The sequence below is a fragment of the Hemitrygon akajei genome, chromosome 15 (genome assembly GCF_048418815.1).
Source record: "Hemitrygon akajei chromosome 15, sHemAka1.3, whole genome shotgun sequence".
NCBI lineage: Eukaryota > Metazoa > Chordata > Chondrichthyes > Myliobatiformes > Dasyatidae > Hemitrygon > Hemitrygon akajei.
Window position 1 is genome coordinate 28,789,022 of NC_133138.1, and position 19,479 is coordinate 28,808,500.

General features: G+C 41.8%; 1 long non-coding RNA gene across 1 annotated transcript in view; it reads right to left on the reverse strand.

Annotated features, from left to right (window-relative positions):
• Window positions 1–18,162, reverse strand: part of LOC140739573 (uncharacterized) — a 35,014-nt gene extending 16,852 nt beyond the window's left edge. Inside the window, exons 1-3 of the long non-coding RNA XR_012101676.1 lie at window positions 18,078–18,162; window positions 17,383–17,513; window positions 200–284 (exon numbers count right to left, since the gene is read on the reverse strand). This is a non-coding gene — a long non-coding RNA (uncharacterized lncRNA). The remainder of the gene's footprint in view (window positions 1–199; window positions 285–17,382; window positions 17,514–18,077) is intronic.
• Between the last annotated feature and the right edge of the window lie 1,317 nt (window positions 18,163–19,479).

Here is a 19,479-nt window from a genome sequence, read left to right on the forward strand (position 1 = left end):
GTAGCAAGCTGCAGATGTAATCCTTGACCAGCCTCTCAAAGCATTTGCTTATTATTGAGGTGAGTGCGACAGGACACCAGTTGTTCAGTCATGTTACCTTGGTCTTTTTTGGTACAGGGAGAATGGTGGATGTTTTGAAGCAGGAGGGCACTCTACACTGGGAGAGGGAGAGATTAAAAATGTCTGTAAACACACCTACCAGTTGTGCTGCACACATCCAGAGAACTCGCCCTGGAGCGCCATCTGGTCCCGCAGCCTCTCGAATGTCCACTTGTTGGGGAAATCTAAATTGGAAGCAAAATAAAATGGTGGATTCATTTATCACTGCAATATTTACAGTGCAAAAAACAAGATTTTACACAAAATATCAACCTTCACTTCTATCAGAAATGATCTGATTCTTCAAACTGTGGACTCACATTCAAAGACTCTTCATTGCATTTTCTCAAAATTTATTGCTTATTTGTTATTATTATTTTGCACATTTTTTCTTTTATTTTGTATTTGTGCAGTTTGTTGTCTTTTGCACATTGGTTATTTGTCAGTCTTGTTGAAAGTGGATTTTTAAGAACTTGATTGTAATTTTGGTATTATTGGGAATGCCTGCAAGAAAAAGAATTTCAGGGTTGTGACATACAGTATATGTACAGTGGGTTCTGATTAATTGGACCATCATTTAACTGGGGCAGTCGCTTATTTGGAATACTCTTAAAGAACAAATACTAATTAATAAAATAGATGGAATACCCCTTGCTCATTTGGGACACTATGCCATTTAATTGAGGCAGGAGGGTGTAGCCAAGCAGGTTCTAACAAGTGTCAGTTGTGCATATTTGTGTGGTTGTTAGACGCTATGCTGTGCTTAGAGTGAATAACTTTGAAACATCATCAGTTGCATTTGTTTGTACTCAAAAAGTAGTGATTTTTGTCACTGATAGTGGATAAGAAATAAGCAGTAAGACAATTCAGAACCGCTTTGCTCACATTGGTTTCAAGCATTCAGGTCTGACAAAGCCAGAAAAGGCCGGGAGTGAAAATGCAATGATTTCACTATTTCAACAAGCTAGAAACTATAAAGAATGTAAAGGCATCAAAAATCATATTGAATTTTACAATGAAAATTAAGATTTAGAGGAAGGAATTTTTGATAGTATTATATGAAGAAAATCCATTATCTACACTAAGTGTCTGTGCTGATTTTGTTCATTGAGTACACTGGATAAACTCCACTGTCAATTAATATTAGGAACTAATACAGAGTAATAGTGTAGTACTATTGGTAGTGTTCTAATTTGTTCTGTATTTCATTCAAATACTGTACATAGTTTGTTACTCAGTTTGTCTTTTTATACCTTTTTAACTATTTTATGAACTAACTCATTGGGGCATCCACTTAATAGAATCAAAATGGATTGGCCCCAATGTGTCCCAATTTACTGGAAAGTACTGTATTTGATAATAAATTTACTTTGAAATTTTGGATTTGAATCTTGTGAAAAATGCAAGAGTATTATACAAGAGTATTTGAACTCTTGTAGTCAATGAGAATAAAAGTGAGGCACACAGCTAAGCCCAAAATTCCACCATTAAAAGCTGATGGACACATTCCATGAATATTTCTAGTGACTAGACTTGTATCCAGCTGGTGTGAAATGTTCATCATTCATTTTGGTGAGTTTATTTCTATTACTTTTGCGTCTTGCTTATAGAGATAGATGTGTAACTGACGAATAATGTGGATGGGGTATACAGAATCAGGTATCAGTTTCAAAATAAGCAGGCGGGGATATAAATTTATGTTTTCGTGTAATAGTGTGGAAGCTTTAGGGTTTTGGTAAATTGGTTTATATTTGTCATGTGCTCTAGAAAAATGTCATTTTGCATGCTACCCACACAGGTTATTCTGTCGTATCATATCAATGAGGTAGTACTAAGGAAAAGAGTAGTGCAGGCAGACGTTAAAGATCAAGGCCATGATGTGAGGTCAAGAGTCCACCTTAATGTACAAGTGGACCGTTCAATAACTCAGGATGGAAGCTGTTCTTGACTTATAACTCACTGCAGAAGCAATCCTTGAGCCTTTGTACATGCCCCTTGTACATGCTACGCCTCTATACATAGCATGGAGGTTAAACAGATCTGCCATGACATTTGGAACGGCAATACAGACACCAGACCTGCAACCAAGTTAAAAATGGTCAAACTCACATCATGCAATTTCGATATTAAAGCGCATTGAAGCACAGGATGTGGTTTCTGAGCTCACATCCAGACTCCGAAAAGGAAACATATTGAGATTGCAGCGAGAATATTGAAAGTTCTCCCAAAGTAAGATATGGCCTCATTTTAGTGGTTACTTTCCTGGGTTTGAATAGTGAAAATATTAGCTTTGGGAAACAGTCAGGAGAGGGAAGGGCAAGAGCCAGATGCCAGAGAGTACCCCTGTGGCTGTACCCCTTAACAATAAGTACTCCTGTTTGAATACATTTGGGGGGCAGCAACAGTGGCTGCGTCCCTGGATACAGAGTCTGGCCCTGTGGTTCAGAAGGGCAGGGAAAGGAAGGGTATGGCAGCAGTGACAGGGGACTCTGTAGTTAGATGGTCAGACAGGCGATTCTGTGGATGCAGGAAAGAAACGCAGATGGTAGTTTGTGTCCCAGGTGCCAGTGTCCAGGATATTTCTGGTCGCGCCCATGATATCTTGAAGTGGGAAGGAGAACAGCCAGAGGTTGTGGTACATATTGGTACCAACGACATAGACAGAAAAAGGGAGGAGGTCCTGAAAACAGACGATAGGGAGTTAGGAAGGAAGTTGAGAAGCAGGATCTCAAAGGTAATAATCTCGGGATTACTGCCTGTGCCACGTGACAGTGAGTATAGGAATAGAATGAGGTGGAGGATAAATGCGTGGCTGAGGGATTGGAGCAGGGGGCAGGGATTCAGATTTCTGAGTCATTGGGACCTCTTTTGGGGCAGATGCGACCTGTAGAAAAAGGACAGGTTGCACTTGAATCCTAGGGAGCCCAATATCCTGGCAGGGAGATTTGCTAAGGCTATTGGGGAGAATTTAAACTAGAATTGGATGGGAACTGAATTGATGTGACGTAGGAAAGAGAGGTTGGCCCACAAATAGAGAAGGCTTGGAGACAGAGCAAAAGGGAAGATAGGCAGGTGATAGGCAAGAAGGTACACGTTCAGACCAATGGTTTGAAATGTGTCTATTTTACTGCGAGGATTATTATGAACAAAGCAGATGAGCTTAGAGCGTGGATCAATACTTCAAGCTATGATGTTGCGGCCATTACAGAGACTTGGATGGTGCAGGGGCAGGAATGGCTACTTCAAGTGCCAGGCTTTAGATGTTTCAGAAAGGACAGGGAAGGAGGCAAAAGAGGTGGGGGCATGGCAATATTGATCAGGGATAGTGTCACGGCTATAGAAAAGGAGGAAGTCATGGAGGGGTTGTCTATGTTGTCTCTGTGGGTGGAAGTTAGAAATAGGAAGGGGTCAATAACTCTACGGGGTGTTTTTATAGACCACCCAATAGTAACAGGGACATCGAGGAGCAGATAGGGAGACAGATTCTGGAATGGTGTAATAATAACAGAGTTGTTGTGGTGGGAGATTTTAATTTCCCAAATATTTATTGGCATCTCCCTAGAGTGAGGGGTTTGGATGAGGTGGAGATTGTTAGGTGTGTTCAGGAAGTTTCTTGACACAACATGTAGATAAGCTTACAAGAGGAGAGGCTGTACTTGATCTGGTATTGGGAAGTGAACCTGGTCAGGTGTCATGTCTCTCAGTGGGAGAGCATATTGGAGATAGTGATCACAATTCTATCTCCTTTACTATAGCATTAGACAGGGATAGGAACAGACAAGTTTAAGGAAATGTTTAATTGGAGTAAGAGGAAATATGAGGCTATCAGGCAGGAACTTGGAGGCACAAATTGGAGGCACAGATGTTCTCAGGGAAATGTAAAGAAGAAATGTGGCAAATGTTCAGGGGATATTTGCATGGGGTTCTGCATAGGTACGTTCCAATGAGACAGGGAAAGGATGGTAGGGTACAGGAACTGTGGTGTACAAAGGCTGTTGTAAATCTAGTCAAGAAGAAGAGCTTATGAAAGGTTCAAAAAACTAGGTAATGATAGAGATCCAGAAGATTATAAGGTTAGCAGGAAGGAGCTTAAGAATGAAATTAGGAGAGCCAGAAGGGGCCATGAGAAGGCCTTGGCAGACAGGATGTGCTGGATCTTGGGGTTTGTGTCCATGGAACACTGAAAGCTGCTTTGCAGGTTGACTCTGTGGTTAAGAAAGCTTATGGTGCATTGGTCTTCATCAACCATTGGATTGAGAGCTTTTAAGAGACTCCTGGAGCTTAGAAAAATAGAGGGTTATGGGTAAGCCTAGGTCATTCTAAGGTAAAGACATGTTCAGCACTGCTTTGTGGGTCGAAAGGCCTGTATTGTGCTGTAGGTATTCTATGTTTTATGTCATTTCTCTGTGAAAATGACAGCAACTAGCATTAGCACATATGCAATTATAAAGCAAAGTCAAAGACTTGCTGCCTATGGTACAGAGGTCTACTCAGCACTACATTGTCAATTACCAAACCGATGATTTGTTTGCCTTAAAATTCATAACTGGTCAGTAGGGGGAAGTACACCTCACAATGATACATGAACCCTGCTTCTAAAATGTATTCCATAGACCTCATGGGATGAATTTGGACTCAGAGTATAACGTTGTGACTCAGCCATGTAGAGTTATTTAGTGACTAGGAATGCACTCCCAAGCAGACATATTCAAAATTTTTTGAATATTTTTTTAGAATATTTTGATAACTAGAGGGGATGCAATTAAGATTGAGAGGGTGTACAGATGGGATGGCTGTTGCAAGTTCATCTTACACAGACAAGGGTGATGCCTAGAATATTTTATTTATTTTTATTTTATTGAGATACAGTGTGGAATAGGCCCTTTCAAGCTTTTGAGGTGTGCCAGCCAGCAACCCTTGATTTAACACTAGCCTAATTACAGGATAATTTACAATGACCAATTAGCATACCAACTGGTATATCTTTGGACTGTGGGAGGAAACCCATGCGGTCACGAGGAGAAAGTACAAACTCTTTACAGACTGCGGCGGGAATTGAACCCTGGTTGCTGGTACTGTAAAGCATTGTGCTAACCACTACACGACCGTGTCACCCCAATATGGTGCACTGGGGATGAGTAGAGGCAAATATGATGGAGGCATTTAAGAGCCTCTGCTTTTTAGAGAAGATGGGGGGAAGGGAGCGTCTCCTGAAGCCCCCTCCATCTTCTTGCCCCATTCATTACCCTAGATGTATGGGGCTCTAAGATACTCATGTGATTATGCAGAAAATGGAAGGAAATGCACTGTTTGTAGGATGAAGGGATTCATTTACTGAGACATAGAAACAATAGACAATAGATGCAGAAGTAGACCATTCGGCCCTTTGAGCCTGCACCACCATTTTGAGATCACGGCTGATCAATTACTATCAATACCCGGTTCCTGCCTTGTCCCCATATCCCTTGATTCCCCTGTCCATAAGATACCTATCTAGCTCCTTCTTGAAAGCATCCAGAGAATTGGCCTCCACTACCTTCCGAGGCAGTGCATTCCAGACCCCCACAACTCTCTGGGAGAAGAAGTTTTTCCGTAACTCTGTCCTAAATGACCTACCCCTTATTCTTAAACCATGCCCTCTGGTACTGGACTCTCCCAGCACCTGGAACATATTTCCTGCCTCTATCTTGTCCAATCCCTTAATAATCTTATATGTTTCAATCAGATCCCCTCTCAATCTCCTTAATTCCAGCGTGTACAAGCCCAGTCTCTCTAACCTCTCTGCGTAAGACAGTCCAGACATCCCAGGAATTAACCTCGTGAATCTACGCTGCACTTCCTCTACAGCCAGGATGTCCTTCCTTAACCCTGGAGACCAAAACTGTACACAATACTCCAGGTGTGGTCTCACCTGGGCTCTGTACAAATGCAAGAGGATTTCCTTGCTCTTGTACTCAATTCCCTTTGTAATAAAGGCCAACATTCCATTAGCCTTCTTCACTGCCTGCTGCACTTGCTCATTCACCTTCAGTGACTGATGAACAAGGACTCCTAGATCTCTTTGTATTTCTCCCTTACCCAACTCTACACCGTTCAGATAATAATCTGCCTTCCTGTTCTTACTCCCAAAGTGGATAACCTCACACTTATTCACATTAAACGCCATCTGCCAAGTATCTGCCCACTCACCCAGCCTATCCAAGTCACCCTGAATTCTCCTAACATCCTCATCACATGTCACACTGCCACCCAGCTTAGTATCATCAGCACATTTGCTGATGTTATTTTCAATGCCTTCATCCAAATTGTTGATGTAAATGGTAAACAGCTGTGGTCCCAATACTGAGCCCTGTGGCACCCCACTAGTCACCACCTGCCATTCCGAGAAACACCCATTCACCGCTACCCTTTGCTTTCTATCTGCCAACCAGTTTTCTATCCATGTCAATGCCTTCCCCCCGATGCCCTGAGCTTTGATTTTGCCCACCAATCTTCTATGTGGGACCTTATCAAATGCCTTCTGAACATAGAAAGCCTACAGTAAAATACAGGCCCTTTGGCCTTCAATGCTGTGCCGAACATGTACTTACTTAGAAATTACCCAAGGTTCCCAATAGCCCTCTGGCATTTAATTGTTAGTTGCATCAGTTTAGTGCAAAAGGTCTATTCCTGAGCTGTGCTGCTCAATGTACTCATGGTGACACAGTTAGACACGGTGATGAAAAAGGAATCTGGCTTACTTGCCTTCATCAGCCAAAGGATTAAGGACAAGAGTTGGATATCATGTTACAACTGGAACCAACATTGATAAGATTGTACCTGGAGCACTGTACTATTAATAAATCATTTTCAATCAAACCTATTCTGACAGGTCATTCATTATATTAAGGTATTAAAAAGCAAACAGATTGCAAAATGTTTCCAGTTCTGATCATGGAGCTTTAGGAAGGATGTCACTCAGCTGCAAATGATGCAGAAAAGATTCTCAACTCTGCTGCCAGGACTTATGGGCTTTAGTTATAAGGAGAGATAGGCTGTCTTCTTTTCCACTGAAGCACAAGACATTGCAGAATGACCTTATAAAGATATAAAGGATTTTAAAAGTGTGCTGGGGACAGCCCGCAAGTGTCATATTTCCAGCACCTACATAGTTTATCACAACTTATCAACATGACATATCCCCATCTTGCTAACCATAATCCTTATGTCTTTAGAATGTGGGATGAAAACTGAGCACCTGGAGGAAACTTGAGTATTCATGGGGAGAATATATGAACCTCTTACAGACAGCAGCGTGAATTGAACCATAATTGTACTGCTGGAGCTGTAAAGTGCTATGCTAGCTGCTAAACTACCATGCCACACTAATAGAGGTATATAAAGCCATGAGCAGCATAGATGAAATGAAAGGTCACAGTCTTTTTCCACAGTGTGTGGGAGTCTGTAATTGGAGGCATAGACTACTGGTGAGAATGGTTAAAATGGGATTAGCTCAGGTGGAAAACTTGGCCATCATCAATTAGATGAGCTGAAGGTCCTGATTCTGTGCTGTATAACTCTATGACTATTTTAAAAAAAAATTGAAAGAATTTTGTTTTGGTCCAATTGATATTTTAATGATAGCATTGCTGTTGTTGGTCAGGACTTTGTTTTGGCTTCTGTTTAATTGGCCTTAGCTACTTATCACAGGAAAGGAAATGAACACTGCAAAGCCAACTGAATCATTACGGGCAGTTTTGTTTTGAGACTGATGCAAACACCTCTCCTTTGTATGGCTAAAAAGTTTAAGCAATGAAATTTCTCAGAGATAATATCAATTTAAAGCATTTTTGGTTTCTTTTTGAGTATGCGACTGGCACGTAATGACTAAGCTCAGTTCAGTGGTCATGCACACAAAGAATATTCTTATCTTGGAGAGAAAACAGCATTGGCTTTCTGCAGAGGAATCTGGTTAACTGATCATGTTCTAAGAATGACCTATTCAGACATCAGGACTAATAATGAACACGTATTTTTTTTGGACTCACTCATTCCACACCAGGGAATTTCTCCCAAACACAGCTTACAGGAATTGCCTAAACCAGCCATTGGGTGGCATTCGCGTTGGGAGGGGAGGAATCTGTGGTTAAAAATATTTATGTTCAGAATATCATAGTACACATTCCTGATGATAACGGACAATTACAGGAATATCTGCTAGTCAAAGTTGAGTTTATTGACAAGCGTACAAATGCATGCATGCACAAGTGCAATGGAAAAACTATTTGAAATAGCTACACAAGTACATAGCAACGTATCGTAAGAAAAACTGTATCAATTTTGTACAGTACTGTGAGGTACCCAAGAAGTTTTTTATATGGTAAAAAAATAGTATGGTTTCCACAGAGCCCTAATGTAAATATCATTGAGGCTGTCTGGGATTACCTGGAAAGATAGAAGCAAGTGAGACAGCCAAAGTCTGCAGAACTGTGGCAAGTTCTCCGAAGTGTTTGGAACAACCTACCAGCTGATTTTCTTAGAAATACAGAACAGTGTACCTAAGAGAATTGATACAGTTTTAAAAGGCAAAAGCTGGTCACTCCAAATATTGATTTGATTTAGTTTATTACTGTTTACAGCTTTTTATAGTATTTTTTCATATTTTGAAGCTTTTCATTTCATTATTTTGAAAGCATCTTCGCTTTATTTTTAAGAGTATGAGCTGCTGCAAGGTGTTTTTTTTATTATTTTCTTGTATGTATGTAAAGAACAATTTGAAATAACTTACTTGTCAATATCTTCAGAATATGACAGGAAATTAGAGCATCCATTGGAAAACCTACACCATCACAAACAGATCATGAAAGCTCAAAGACGAACTCCCGAGGTCAGGATCGAACCTGCATCCCTGGAGCTGGAAAGTAACAGTAACGCTATCATTCCATTTGAACTCTGGGCTTCTATTAGTGTTAGTGTCAGGGCTCTTCACATGAGACCATAAGAAACATGAGCAGTAGTCAGCTATTTGGCCTGCTGTGTCTGCTCCGCTGTTTGATCATGGCTGATCCATTTCACTCTCAACCCCATTCTCCTGCCTTCTTCCCATAACCTTTCACACCCTGAAAGATTTTATCAAACTCTGACTAAGATACACCCAATGACCTGGCCTCAATGGCCACCTATGGCAATGAATTCCACAGATTCACCAACGTCGCTCTTATCATGGTAAGCAAATCTAAATGCACATCTACCATGGTCTCATCATGACAGTGGAAGAGGCCATGGTTAGACATATCGGAATGGGAATGCAAAGTGGAATTAAAATGGGTGGCATCTGTGAGATCCCACGTTTTCTGGCGGACTGAACGTAGGTGCTCGGCAAAGCGGTCTCCCAATCTATGTCAGGTCTCACCGATTAACTGGAGGCCTCACCGGGAGCATCAGATACAGTGTATGACCCTACCAGAAGTGTGGCCTCAGCTGGAAGGACTATTTTGGGCCCTGGATGGTAGTGAGGGCGGTGGTGTAGGGGCAGGTGTAGCACTTATTCCACTTGCAAGGTTAAGAGCCAGAAGCAAGATCTGTGGGGAGGGATGAATGGACAAGTGAGCCACATAGGGAGAGATCTCTGTTGACAGCAAAAAGTAAGGGGGAGGGAATATGTGCTTGGTGGAGGGATCCCATTGGAGATGATGGAGGTTTCCAAGAATTATGTGCTGGATGCAAAGGCTTAGGTTGGAGGAACAACACCTTATTTTCCTTCTGGGTAGCATCCAAATTGATGGCATGAACATCGATTTCTTGAAATTCCAGTAATGACCACCCCCCCTCCCCTCTCCCTCATTACTTCCCATCCCCCTTTCCCTCTCTCCCCTCACCTCCTTGCCCACCCATCGCCACCCTCTGGTGTTCCTCCCCACCTTTCTTCCTTCCAAGGCCTTCTGTCTCTTTCACCATCTACTTCCTATCTCTTTACTTCATCTCTCCCCTTTCAGGTTTCACTTATCATCTTGTGTTTCTCTCTTGCCTCCCCCCACTTTTCAAATCTACTCCTCAGGTATTTTTCTCCAGTTCTGCTGAAGGGTCTCAGCCCGAAATGCCAACTGTACTCTTTTCCATAGTTGCTGCCTGGCCTGCTGAGTTAATTCACAATTTTGTGTGTGTTGCTTGGATTTCTAGCATCTGCAGATTTTCTCTTGTGTGTGAAGGATTCAGCAGTTCATCTGGTCCAGGTGACTCATGCACCTCTAGCTTTTTAAGCTTTTTGAGCACCTTCTCCCTTGTAATAATAGTTGTCCTCTCTAAAGTTTCCTCACATCCTTCAACATCTGGCACACTACGAAAACCTTCCACAGTGAAGACTGATGCAAAATACTCATTTAGTTCATCAGCCATCTCTTTGTCCCCAGTTATTATTTATCCAGTCTCATCTTCTAGTGGTCCTCTTTCCACTCTCATCTCTCAGTTTTGAAAAAGCTTTTTCTATCCCCTTGGTATTGTTTATTAGCTTGCTTTCATATTTCATCTTTTCCCTCCGATTGATTAGTTGCTTCCTGTACGTTTTTAAAAACTTCCCAATCCTCTATCTTCCCGCTAAAGTTTGCTTTGTTGTATGCCCTCTCTTTTGCTTTTCAATTTGCTTTGACTTCCCTTGTCAGCCACAGTTGTACTATTATTTTGCCTTTTAAGCATTTCATTGTCTTTGGAATACATCTTACCCTGCACCTTCCTAATTTTTCCCAGAAACTCATGCCATTGCTGCTCTGCTGTCATCCTTGCCAGCATCTCCTTCCAATTTACTTTGGCCATATCTTCTCTCATAACACTGTAATTTCCTTTATTCCACTGAAATACTGCTACATCAGACTTTATATTCTCCCTATCAAATTTCAAATTGAACTCAATCATACTGTAATCATTTACCTTAAGGTCCCTAATCGCCTCCAGTTCATAACATAACACTCAATCCAGTAAAGCTCATCCCCTAGCAGGCTAAATGACAAGTTCCTTTAAAAAGCCGTCTCGTAGGCATTCACTAATTTCACTCTCTTGAGGTCCATTACCAACCTGATTTTCCCAGTCTACCTGCAGGTTAAAATCTCCTATGACTATCGTAGTTTTGCCCTTTTGACGTGCTTGTAGCAACAAATAATCTGCTGGAGGAACTCAATGGCTCAATCAATATTTGTTGAAGTTGTTGGTGTGGGGGTGGGGGGGGGGAGGGGGATAGGTGGACTGAGGAGGGGTGTGAGATTATTGTCGGATGAAGCCTCGTTGTGGGGGAAAAGAGATGGAGGGAGAACACAGAGGCAGCTCAGTAATAGAAAAAGACAAACAAACAAGAAAAGCATATGGGTCCAAACGTTTCTATCTGTGTGGATTTTCCACCTTCTCCTTATGACCATAAAAGTGTCCTCTGGGTTCTCAGTTTCCTCCCATGTGCCACAGGTTCGCAGCTTAAACAGCCAGTACCAATTGCCTCTAATTCATCGTTTAGAGGTAGAATATGAAGGAGTTGATGTGATTGTGGTGAGAGTAAAATGCAAAAATGGGACTGACATAAATTTAGTGTAAATGGGTAGTTGACAGTAAACGGGCTGAAGGGTGTGCTTCCATGCAGTATGCAAGCCCTTCCCTCTGACCCTATAGGAGATGGATGGAGGGAAAGATACACAGGTGGAGGCCTTGCACTGGAGAAGCAAAAATGAATCTGAGAAATTCATTACCACAGATGGCTGTTGAGGCCAAGTCACTGGGTAAATTTAAAGCAGAGTATGATTGGTTCTTGATTAGAAAGTGTATCAAACGTTATGGGGATAAGGCAGGACAATGGGATCGAGATGGATAATAAATCAGCCATGATGGAATAGCACAGCAGACTCGATAGGGCAAATATCCTAATACTGCTCTTATGTCTGCTCTTAAAGGGGTATGGCTCATGGGAAGGCAGATGGATACAGTTTAATACAGCATCACGGTCAGTCATGGCTCAAAAGGTATGTTTCTGTGTAGTACTGTCCTATTTTGAAAATATTAACAAAAATATTGCAAAACGATACAAGCAAATCAATATCTACTTTTTATTGACTGCAGTTAGTAAAGGTAATTCTTCAGTATGGGAAAGATGAGTTTCTTTAGGTTAGGTAATCAGATATAGACGATGGATTTGTGATTTTCATTTAATGTACAAGTTTATCACTAAAGAAAAGTAGAATATTAGATAAATTCAGGTCCATAAATTTGCCTCTGACATCTGGTGTAGGAGATGTAGAAATCATAAATAATCCCAACAGATACTTGGTCAGTTTCAGTAAGCTGTTAACAATGCCATAAAACTGTATCTATAGCTGGAACACTCGAGAGAGGGGCGGACTCGAACAGAAAAATAAGTGGCAAAAAACAATTGCAATGGGCCTGTAACAATGGTGTATAAAGGGAGACTTTGACCGTCAGAATAAGGGTTGTGTTTTCCTTTATCTGCTCCAGATCACAAGTTCAATGCTAAATTCACAAAATGAGTCGCGCAGGAAGCAAGCTGTTAAACAGAGGCCAAACGGATGCAACTGCTCTGCTTCTGGTTGATAAACGCAAGGAGGTAAAGCTCTGAAAACAACTCAAGGGCAAAGTTACTTGAATGCACAGAGATGGATACTGCTTGTATTATTGTAGCGATATTCTAATAGAAAAAATATTTTGAAACAAAAATGAGATTGAAACATTTTGTTTGCACAACATTTTGGTGTGCTAAAACTCAGTTGTAAAATTGAACAAAATCCAATTTGAAATTTCAGTTGCACAAGAGATTCTGTAGAGGATGGAAATCCAGAGCAACACATACAAAGTGCTGGAGAATCTCAGCAGGCCAGGCAACATTTATACAGGCGAGTAAGCAGTTGCTGTTTGGGCCGAGACTCTGATGAAGGGTCTTGGCCTGAAAGTTTGATCATTGATCCTCCATAGATACCTGTCCTGCTGAATTCATCCCACATTTTGTGTGCTGCTCTGTGATATCATGGGCTGTTTTATATAGTGTATTTAATATTTCAGTATTATTTGAGCAATATTGTAAGTATATTGTTTGATTACGCATTCTTTGTTTCCATAATTCATTAATAGTTATATATAAAAGTACATGAATGACATACATCGGTACATCACCATGTTATATGTGAAGGCCTTACTGAAAATAAATAAACCCATATCACTGGCTACCGGGGTTTTTCTTTTGATTAGCCTTTGGAGTTACATAACATAACAGTGGTGATGAGGAAGTTGTAAAAGGAAACCAGAATTACTACCCAACTGTTGAAGTGCAGCACATTTGTTTCTTTGGAACGAGAGAGCGACATTGAATTTTTTAAAAAAGGCAGAAAATGGATGAAATTCATGGGTTCATCAAAGTGATTACCAAGTGATAATAATAATAATAAATAAATAAGCAAGCAGAAATGGCTGGCTACATCGGATAATCAGCCTCATTCCATTGTATAACGGATAACTGGATGATGCATACTGACTAAACTAAGCAGTATTTTGAAGCAAATGAAAAAGCCAATGAGAAATGAGTGGCAGTTTCGCCGAATGTAGTAAGTCGGAAATCATATAGTTTGCTTAGAAGTTTAACTGTTCTAACCAAACTAGGCAAAATGGAGTTTTGATGATATCGTGAACATAATGCAAAATCATCTAAAACCAAATTCATTGTTGATAGCAAAATTCTTTCGGTTTCATTAGTGGAATCCAAAGAAAGGGGACTCCATTTCACTTTACATGGCTGAATTGAAGAAATTGTCCAAGCATTGTCAGTTCAGTGATGGACTTAATGGTACACTGAGAGATCGTTTAGTTTGTGGAATCTTACAAGAAAGTGTTCAAAAATGGCTCCTAACTGAATCATAGCTTATATTTAAAATAACCGTTGAAATCACTGTATCAATGGAGACAGCAGACAGAGACAGAATTTAGTGGCAGTCAGGATCGAAAGTGATCATGAACGAAATTGCAATGTCTGAACAGGACAATGTCTACCTGGCTGAACAAACTGTGCTACCTTCGTGGCAGGAACTTACATACATACCTAGGCCAATATACAGAATATTTAAAGATTAAATGCAGAACTTGCAGCGAAGTAGGACACATACAAAGAGGATTTCAGGCAGACAAAAATAGACTGCATAGGGAAGAGAAAATGATAAAAAGTCAAGTTGCAGTTTCAAAAAGAGTACTAAAAATAATGTTGCTAAAAATCTGACAATAATGAGAGTGACACCGGACTGAGAAGACTTGAGATTTACATTATAAAAACTAACAAGAGACGAGCAATATGGCTTACACCCAAAGCGAACAACAAATCAATTAAAATGAAATTGGTCTCTGGCTCAGCTGTTTCAGTCATTCCACAAAATGAGTTTGAACAGCATTTCAAAAATATTGAACTAAAGCCTGCAAATATCCAACTAAGAATTTTTACTAGAGAAAAGATATTTCCTGTTGGAATGACATTCATAGCAATGGAATACAGCAACTAACAATCCACATTGGGCTTGTATTTCTTAAAAACAGAAGGGCCTGCTTTGTAGGGCTATGATTGGCTGAGACAACTATAACTTGATTGGAGATCCATCCACCATTTTGATGCCATATCTCCTGCAATGGAGTCAACTGAAAGCAGATTAAGAAAGTTACTGGATGATATCACAGCCGTGTTCAAAGATGGCATTGGAAAACTCAAGGACGTCAAGGGTAAAAAATGTGTTAAGTGAAAATGCAACACCCAACTTTTACAAAGCCTGTCTGATTCATTCTACCATCTGTGATAAAGAACCCAGTGAGCTAGATCACAAGGAGGCTGAAGGAGTTCTTTCCGAGGCTGTGTGGAGCTTAAGGACAATGACAGTGGTCCCAGTAGCCAAGAAGTATAAATCTGTCAGGATCTGTGATGATTTTAAAGTCACCATCAACCCAGAACTGCAAGTAGATCAATTGCCTTAGCTACAGGTGGAGATGAAAGAAAAGTTTTGCACCATAAAAACTCAGAAGTATTTATCACTATTATAAGCTTACTTCTGGAGCAGTATCTACACCTGCATTTTGGCAGAAAGCTACTGACCAGGGTCTATAAGGCTGACAAGGCACTCAGTGTTACCTGGAAGACATCACTGTAATTGGTGAGGATACCAAAGAACATCTCCAAAATCTCAAAACAGTGTCAAAAAGATTAGAAGACCCAGAGCACAATGCAACATGTGTGAATTCTTTAAACCAAGCATCACTTATTGTGGTCACACCACTGGCGCACAAGCATTACCCAAGTGTGCTGAGAAAATTCAAGTAGTGGTGGATTCTCCAAGGCCAAAGGATGTATCATAGTTGCTGTCCTTTTTAGGATTTGCCACACACTTTCACAGGTTCCTGCCAAACCTGGCAACTGTGCTCCACTCCTTGCACTCACTACCACAAACACTAAATACTCTGCAGATGCTGGGGTCAAAGCAACACGCACAAATTGGATTTTGTCCAATCCTTATACACTTCCATTCCCCATCAAGAAGGCCTCAAAGCCCCCCGCTACTTTCTGGACAATAGACCTCACCAGTTCTCCACCACGACCACCCTCCTCCGGTTGGCGGAACCGGTACTCACACTTAATAACTTCTCTTTTGGTTCTTCCCACTTTCTTCAGACCAAGGGTGTAGCTATGGGCACTCGCATGTGCCTCAGCTATGCCTGCCTCTTTTGTAGTTATGTAGAACAGTCTATGCTCCAAACCTATACTGGTACTGGTCCCCAGCTTTTCCTTCACTACATTGACGACAACATTGGTGCAGCTTCCTGCACCCATGCTGAGCTTGTCAATTTCATTGACTTTGCCTCTAACTTTCACCCATACCTCAAATTCACTTGGTCCTTTTCAGACACTTCTCTCCCCTTTCTCGATCTCTCGGTCTCCATCTCTGGAGACAGACTGTTCACTGACATCTTCTATAAACCCACTGACTTTCATAACTATCTCGACTATACCTCTTCCCACTCTGCCACGTGCAAAAATGCTATTCCCTATTACCAGTTCCTCTGTCTCTGCTGTATCTGCTCCCAGGATGAGGCTTTCTGTTCCAGGACTTCTCAAATGTCCTCTTTCTTTAAGGATCATGGTTTCCCTTCTGCCATCGTCAATGATGCCCTCACCCGCATCTCCTCCATTTCCCGCACTTCAGCCCTCACCCCATCCTCTCGTCACCACAACAGGGACCGTGTCCCCCTTGTCTTCACCTACCACCCCACCAGCCTCCGGATCCAGCACATTATCCTTCGCAACTTCCGACACCTTCAACAGGACCCCACCACTAAGCACATCTTTCCCTCTCTACCCCTCTCCACTTTCTGCAGGGATGGTTTCCTCTGTGACTCCCTGGTCCATACGCCCCTCCCCACAGAACACCCACCTGGTACTTATCCCTGCAAGTTTAAGTGCTCCACCTGTCCCTACACCTCCTCTCTTACCACCATTCAGGGCCCCAAACAGTCCTTCCAGGTGAGGCAACACTTCACTTGTGAGTCTGTTGGGGTAATCTATTGCATCTGGTGCTCGTGGTGCGGCCTCCTCTACATCGGCGAGACATGACGCAGATTGGGGGACCGCTTCATCGAGCACCTCCGCTCCGTCCTCCACAACAGACAGGATCTCCCAGTTGCCACCCACTTCAACTCTGCTTCACATTCCCATTCGGATATGTCCATACATGGCCTCCTCTGCTGCCATGATGAGGCCAAACTCAGGTTGGAGGAGCAACACCTCATATACCGTCTGGGTAGTCTCCAGCCCCTTGGCATGAACATTGAATTCTCCAACTTCCAGTAATTCCCTCCCCCTCCCTTCCCCCATCCCAGTTTCACTCTGCCTCCTCCTCCAGCTGCCTATCACCTCCCTCATGGTTCCGCCTTTTTCTACTACCCATAGTGCTTTCCCCTAACATTCCTTCTTCACCTTTCCTGCCTATCCCCTTCCTGCTTCCCCTCCCCTACCCCTTGATCTTTCCCCTTACTGGTTTTTCACCTGGCACCTACCAGCCTTCTCCTTCCCAACCTCCCCCCACCTTCTTTATGGGGCCCCTGCCCCCTCCCTCTTCAGTCCTGACAAAGGGTTGATGCTGACAAACGTTGATGCTGCCTGACCTGCTGCGTTCCTCCAGCATATTGTGCGTGTTACTCATGACTACACATCGGCAAGACATGGCGATGGGCAAAACAGTGTGTGCTGGTGTTCCAAAAGGTAAAGGAAATGGTGATGTCAGACACTGTACTCACGCATTATGATCCACATTGTCCAGTGAAGCTTGTCTGTGACACCTGACCTTATGGTATAGGTGCAGTCATATCACATGTTATGAGTGATGGAAGTGAACGTCCCATAGACTTTGCATCACGTCCCCTTACTACTGCAGAGAGAAAAAAATGCACAGATTGACAGAGAGGCCTTGAGTCAGGTTTGGGGTGTAAAATATTTACAGAGGGGAGTTCTTTTGCTTCATTAGATTATTAGTACATTATGCTAGTGTTATAAACTGTAATATGAAGAGAGTTATCAACTACATTAGAAATAGTTTGCACACAACCTTATGTGTGGACATTGCCTTCCGCTACTAAGTGGATGAAGCTGTGGAAGTTAATCAAGGACATTCCATGGCCTTCTCTACAGTCACAATAAGGCCACGCTCAGGTTGGAGGATCAACAAATCTTATTCCATCTGGGTACCCTCCAATCTGATGGCATGAATGTTAATTTCTTTAACTTCCAGTAATTTCTCCCCCTTTTTCCATTCCTTATTCTGCTTCCCCTCTGAACCTTTTGCTTCTCCTCACTTGCCCATCACATCCCTCTTAGTACCCCTTTTCCATGGTCCACTGTTTCCTCCTATCAGATTCCCTCTTCTTCAGCCCTTTCCCTCTTCCAATTATTACCTCCCGGCTTCTCACTTCATTCCCCTCCCGCGCCCACTCACCTGGTTTCACGCCACCTGCCAGATCGTACCTCCCCTCCGCCATCTTCTCATTCTGGTTTCTGACCCCCTTCCTCTTCCAGTCCCGATGAACAGTCTCAGCCGGAAATGTCGACTGTTTATTCCCATTCAGAGATAGTTTATTCTCCTCCAGCATTTTGAGGGTGTTGCTCAAGATTTACAGCATCTGCAGAATCTCTTGAGTTTATTGGTGCACCATGGATCAAATTCAGAGATGGTATTAAACTTATAATAGTGCAAATGAGCAATAATTGTCAACAATAGGATTTTTTAAAGCAATTGCTGTATAGATTACCTTTCAGGTTTATTCAAATTGTGCCACATGATATCATAAATCAAAATGTCGATAGTACTAAATAAGTTCTGCACTTATACTCCAATCAATAAGCTCTTATATATTTCATCTCACTATCCACTGTTATTCACCCTTGTATGAGATGCTGCTCTGGGATTTAGAGAAAACTTCTGAAGTGCTCTGTCATGCATAGGAGCTATTATTTCTTTATAGAGATTACAATTCAGTTTTATAGAGGTTTAAAGATTAAAGCTTAGCTTTATTTGTCACATGTACATTGAAACATACAGTGACATTTATTGTTTGTGTCAAATCAAATCAGTGAGGGTTGTGCTGAAGGCAATCTGTAAGTGTCTTCATGCTTCTGTTTTCAACACAGCATGCTGACAAATCACTAATTCTAACCGCATGCCTTTGAAACGTGGGAGGAAACTGGAGCACTCGGACATGGGGAGAACGAGCAAACTGGTTACGGCATTAGTAAGAACTGAGTCCACAGGGGTTGGTATTGGAACCACTACTTTTCACATTATTTGTCAGTGATCTAGATAATGAAATTGATGGCTTTGTGGCAAAATTTGCAGATGATACGAAGATAGGTGGAGGATTAGGTAGTGCTGAGGAAGCAATGTGATTGTAGAAGAATGGGCGTATTGGAAGAATGAGCAAAAAGGGGCGGATGGAATACAATGTTGGGAAATGTATGATAATGCATTTTGGTTAAAGGAACAATAGTGTAGACTGTTATCTAAATGGGGAGAATGTTCAGACATCAGAGGTGCAGGGGGGACTTAGGACTACTTGTGCAAAACTCCCAGAAGATTACTTTGCAGGTCGAGTCTGTGGTAAAGACGACAAATGCAATGTTGGCATTCATTTCAAAGGGAATAGAATATAAAAGCAAGGTGATAATGCTGAGATTTTATAAGACACCAGTCAGGCCACACTTGGAGCATTGTCAACAGTTTTGGGCCCCATTTCTCAGAAACGATGTATTGTCATTGTAGAGAGTCCAAAGGAGTTTCACGAGGATAATTCCAGGAATGAAGGAGTTAACATTCGAGGAGTGTTTGGTAGCTTTGGGCCTGT